This window comes from Panicum virgatum, chromosome 8K (assembly GCF_016808335.1).
Source record: "Panicum virgatum strain AP13 chromosome 8K, P.virgatum_v5, whole genome shotgun sequence".
Classification (NCBI taxonomy): Eukaryota; Viridiplantae; Streptophyta; class Magnoliopsida; order Poales; family Poaceae; genus Panicum; species Panicum virgatum.
In genome coordinates this window covers 28792582-28798201 of record NC_053143.1, presented here as the reverse complement: position 1 = coordinate 28798201, position 5620 = coordinate 28792582, and the positions used below count along the sequence as shown (strand labels likewise).

Here is a 5620-nt window from a genome sequence, read left to right as displayed (position 1 = left end):
TGCGTCGTCAAGTCATGGATCTTCGGCACCATCACCGACGACCTGGCTGCCTCCATCTCCGCACGCAAATCCACCGCCCATGTCGCCTGGCTTGCTGTTGAGTCCCAGTTCCTCAACAACAAGGAGATGCGCACCCTACTTCTCGAGGCGAAGTTCCACAACTTCGTACAGGGCGATCTGTCGGTCGCCGAGTACTGCAAGGAGATGAAGCGCTTGGCGGACATGCTTGAGGACTTGGGCGAGACCACCACCGACCGCACCCTCGTCCTCAACGTCATCCACGGTCTGAACGAGCGATTCAAGACCGTCGGGGTGCATCTTCGCCGGGGGCGTCCCTTCCCCACCTTCGTCGACGCGAAGGCTGATCTCCTCCTCGAGGAGATGACGATGGAGCACCACTCGACGCAGGCGATGGCTCTGGCAGCCTCCACCGTCCCCCCTCGGGCCCCCACCTCGGCGACTAGTGGCTCGGGCTCCGGGGGCGCCGCCACCTCCCAGGGCGGCTACTATGCTCCGCCAGCCAAGAGCCGCCGTAGCCGCCACGGCAGCAAGGGCTCTGGCGGCCAGGGATCCTCTGGGCAGGCTTCCCGGGGCCAGGGCTCCCAGTCGGACACCTCCAGCACCGCCCAGAACCGCACCACGCCGTACTGGCCATCCTTCTACAACCCGTGGACCGGCACCATCCAGATGTGGCCCGGTCCGCGGCCTCCACTGGCGCCCCTGCCTGCGCGCCCTCCCCAGCAGGCTCTCCTGGCGCAGCAGCACCCCCAGCAGCCGACGACACCCCGCGCGCCCTTGGAGCATGCTGGCCAGTGGTCTCCACTGCCCCCCGGCTTCTTCCCCTCGTCGGTTGGTCCCTCGTCCTGGGATCAGCAATCTCTGACATCGACATTCAGCACCATGGCGCTGAATCAGCCCCAGCAGACCAACGAGTGGTACTTCGACTCAGGTGCTACCTGTCACATGTCTCCTTCTTCTAGTTCTCTTTCACAAATTTTTCCCATGCGGTATCCTACCCCTTGTTCAATTGTTGTCGGTAACGGCTCCTTGCTTCCTGTCACATCCACCGGTAATACTGATCTTACTCCCAGCTTCACCTTAATAATGTTTTGGTTTCACCTCAACTTATTAAGAACCTTATTTCCGTTCGACAGTTTACCATCGATAACAATTGCTCAGTGGAATTTGATCCGTCTGGTTGTTCTGTGATGGATCTTCTGTCCCGGAGACTGATCGCCAGGTGCAATAGCTCCGGGCCGCTGTACCCCCTCCGCCTGCCGGTCGCCCACTCCCTCGCCGCCGCCACTGAGTCTACCCTTTGGCATCGCCGCCTTGGCCACCCTGGACAAGAGGCGCTCTTCCAGCTTGCTTCGTCGGGTCTCCCTGCCTGCCGTCACGACACTAGCTCTTCGCTATGCCATGCCTGTTAGCTAGGGTGTCATTTGCGTCTTCCTTTTCCTGTGTCAACATCAAGAGCTACACATAATTTTGATCTTATACATTGTGATTTGTGGACGTCCCCTATTCTCAGTGTTTCGGGCTTTAAATATTATTTGGTCATTCTTGATAATTGTTCACATTACTTATGGACGTTTCCTCTGAAACTTAAATCTGACGCTTTCCCGACGATTGCTCACTTTTTTGCCTACGTGTCTACCCAGTTTGGCCGCACCGTGAAGGCAGTCCAGTGCGACAATGGAAAAGAGTTTGACAACCGCGGCCAGGTTTTGTGGATCTGTTGATAGGTTAGGCAAAGATCCCTTGATTGGTGCTGATTCTATAAACCATCCCTAGGGTTTCCTTGCCTATATTGTACCCCTTGTACTCTCTATCGATCTATCCAGTTTTGCCTCTCCAATCTTGCTTTCAGATAGGTACGATCTTGTGATGACTCATCAACTCAGAGACAAGAAAAATATGAAATATGCAGTGAAACAATGATGCAATAACAATCATATGATCCACAACTAAAATCAGGATTCAATGTTCATCAAACTATACCAATGGCAGAAAAGACATTTACATGGTGATTCACACGCCTACCCCAACTTGCTTGGGATTAAAAGGCTTTGTTGATGTTGATGTTGATTCACACGCACTCAGACCATGCCCATTAGTAACACTACTACATGAACCCCCCTGTCCCAACACATGCCTGGCAACGCAAACCGGATCCATTGCAGCCGGACCCGCATCCCCCCGCGCCCACCAGGCCACCATCTCGTTTGACTGAAATATAACTTCACCCACTTGGCCCACGAGTCCACACCCAGCGGCCTATAACTGCCCGCGCAGGAGATTAGGGATTCATAATCACCGCTCCACCGCGGCAGCCGCCGCACTCGAGGATCAACCGAGACCCTCCTGGCCTCCTGTCTTCGACGGCATCTTCGTCCCGTCCCTCGGCATTGAAGATTGGGCAAGCGGTGGTGGAAGGATCTAATAGAGGTTAGTATCGATGTTCTCCTGTATGTGCGCATCAATATTTGGTCAATGGTTCTGTTACCCTCGATCTGCGATTCTCTCTAACGTGTGTATACGTGACTCAGACTTGCATGGCTGCATCTCTCCTCAAGCACGAGCATCCCTGAGGTATTTACCTCTCTCGTCCGCTCAATTTACCAAGGGATAAGTTAATATGTTTTTTGCTTCCTCAGGTTGTAGCAACAATTTCTATGTCGTTTTCGTCAATAACCAGACGCTATTCCCCTTATCTACATGGTCACATCCTGCCTCCGATCCCCTTCTGATTCAGTTATTTATCATTTCAATAATCTGCTCACAGAAAACCAGTTCGTAAAAATGTTTTACCAATATGTTCAAATTTTAATCACGCCTACCATGTTCAATTTTTTCTCGGAGATATAGGAATTTTATTTTGCACTAATATTTTCCATATCATATTTATTTCGGAATTTATGAAAATATGTAAGAGGCTGAGAGATGCTTAAGGTTTGATGGATATTCAGTTTCAGGTGTTTTTGGCAGATGAGATTGGCAGCTTTAAGAAGATGCGTCATGTATTTTGAAATCCAGAGAAAGGTGCGAGAACCTCCTTCATTTATGTTTGAATCAGACAATTAGAGTGGAAATATTATTTACAATTCAAATGTAATGTAGAAACAGCTTTCTTATATCTGCAATCTACAAACATATATGCAGTGCTATGTTGTTCTTATTACCTTTTATTTTTGCTCACAGATAATAAGCAAATCAATTTTTAAAGATGATTTTGTCAACACATCACGCCATGATTCAAAGGATAAAGCTGCAGCGTGCAAATGGGTACTCAAAGAAGTGCGTCAGATCTTGAAAAGTTAAACAGTAGTTGACAGCAGTATGCCAGTATATCGGCCATTTCATTTTTATTGTATTGGGAAAACGTGTCATCATGGTTCCAGCTGGCTATAGTGTATGAACAATTGCGTCGTATTGATGTATGCACAATATAATGTATTAAATTTTGAATGAAATTGGTTCATAGCTTTAATGAATTGCAATTTGTTTTTTTATTGTTTATATATCCATAAAGAATAATAAGTCCAACAAAAAACTGAAATTTATGCATCATTTACTGACCGGAATTCTGCTTGCAACACATACATATGTGTTGGAGTGGCTTTAAAATATCCGTTGCTAGTTTGCAACGCTTATTATCACCACTTACCAACACATATATATGTGTAGCAATAGACTCTTGCAACACCAGATATTGCAACACATAATACATGCGTTGGTATAGACCTTGCCAACGCTTATATGGTGTTTTAGCAACACATATATGTGTTGCAAAAGGGGGTGTCATTTTGTAGTGTAACTGGTTCAGTTCTGCTGAGGCATTGCTGTGAAAAGCATGGACAGCACAATACTCATCAAAGAACTAGATTAAGTTTCAAGAAAGACACAGTGTAGGTGAACAGTCATAATCCTTTCTTTTCTTCCGAAAAGATACAAATGATTTCGATAGAACAACCACAAATCATCAGTTCGGCTTATAACAAATAACTTAAACCAACCAGCTTTGATAAAAAAGGACCAAAAAATATACAAGATCCTCATGATAACCTCCTGACTGAAACTCACCCACAGATTTCCAAACCTGAAATGCTTAATCCACTATATAAGCAAGGGCTGAGATAATAGGTTTCTCTTCTCGATGACAATCAGTCAATCTGCATTAGGAACTTGGCAAGCATTCAACAAATTATAGGACAAGCTCCTCTAATAAATAACTGAAGCATTGGTCATCACAAGCACATGAATTGTAATCACAAGCATATGAAGGTAGTTGGTTAGGAACTTTTTACTGATGACCGATCTATCCAACAAACAATGTTGAATAACCATTAATTTACTATACTCGAAATTTGATAATGTCCTGAAATCAGGACCAAATATGGTTAGTAATGCTTTACCAACAACATAGCCCTAGAGACCCAAAGTCCCAAACAACAAATAATGTAATATTATTTTATGATAATTATTGCAGGTAAAATAATCTTTTTGTTTTTTATTGATTCAAATAAAACGAATTTATGACATCCCTTTGGCAAAAGAAAAGATAACAAGACCACTATCTTCTAAAAGATTTTAGACTGCATCAGAATGTTTCAAGCAGAGTGAAATTCTTGGTGCCCATATACCATCACAAAGAAGAGTTCAAGAGGTGAGTGAAGAGTGAACTACAAACCAGGAGGTAAATTACCATCTCCTTTTTTTGATGAAACAGGAAGGGGTGCGATCCCTTACTGGTTATATATTAAAACAAGGAGTAGAGTTTGTACAGCAAAGCTTAGGAAACAAAGAACGAAACAAAGAAAATCAAAGCAAGAACTAAACACCAAGAAGATAAGATCAACCTCTCACCCTAAGTCTCAGCCAAGAATGACAATGTGGCCATTCCCCAGTAGTGGGTAGGGAATCAAGCCCTCCACTGATTCCAATCAAGTCCCCAATATATTGTGCAAAAATAAATTTTGGTTAATAATAGGTGGAAGTCACCAATAACAACTAAATCAGATTTCCTGCTAATTGTTACAATTCACACAACCTACAGTAAATCACTTGATGTGCTAGCTGTAACCATCACCGCGATCTTGCATATCTTTCTTAGACCAACCAATTCATGTAAGTTCAATCATTTTCTACTTGAAACTATTTCATAATAACCATATAAACCAAACAACATATTTTACCCGCACAAGCAAGATGTGCTTGGCAGTATCATTTAATAAAAAGTATCAAATTTTCACCTGAACTGCAGTCATTAGATCATGATTAATTAAATATTAGAAAAGACAATACAGCTTTTAACATCCTTTTACTAGATCAAAAATAGACAGAGCAAATGTAATGTCTCTATGGAATCTCATACCCAAACATCATATTAGATTAGGAATGGTAGAAGTTTTGATGTGGGCTGATTATCGATACTAGAACAGCAGGATAGATCGGCTAACTCGCCCTCCCTCTAGAGGCTCTGAGCTGCTTCTTTGATCTATTTTCTGCTTGCCTAACCCTAGGACTCATAGCAGCCTTTTATAGACAAGGCGCCTAACAAACTTGACCCTTAAGTAATCTAATCTCTAGACTCATCCTAAACCCTAACCTATGGCGGCGC

At 44.4% G+C, this 5620-nt stretch overlaps 1 long non-coding RNA gene across 1 annotated transcript; it reads left to right on the top strand.

Annotated features, from left to right (window-relative positions):
* The first annotated feature begins 2330 nt into the window (after positions 1-2330).
* Positions 2331-2716, top strand: LOC120646242. The gene is made up of 3 exons (XR_005664331.1): positions 2331-2448; positions 2550-2592; positions 2658-2716. It is a non-coding gene; the product is annotated as an uncharacterized LOC120646242 (long non-coding RNA).
* Positions 2717-5620: the final 2904 nt, after the last annotated feature.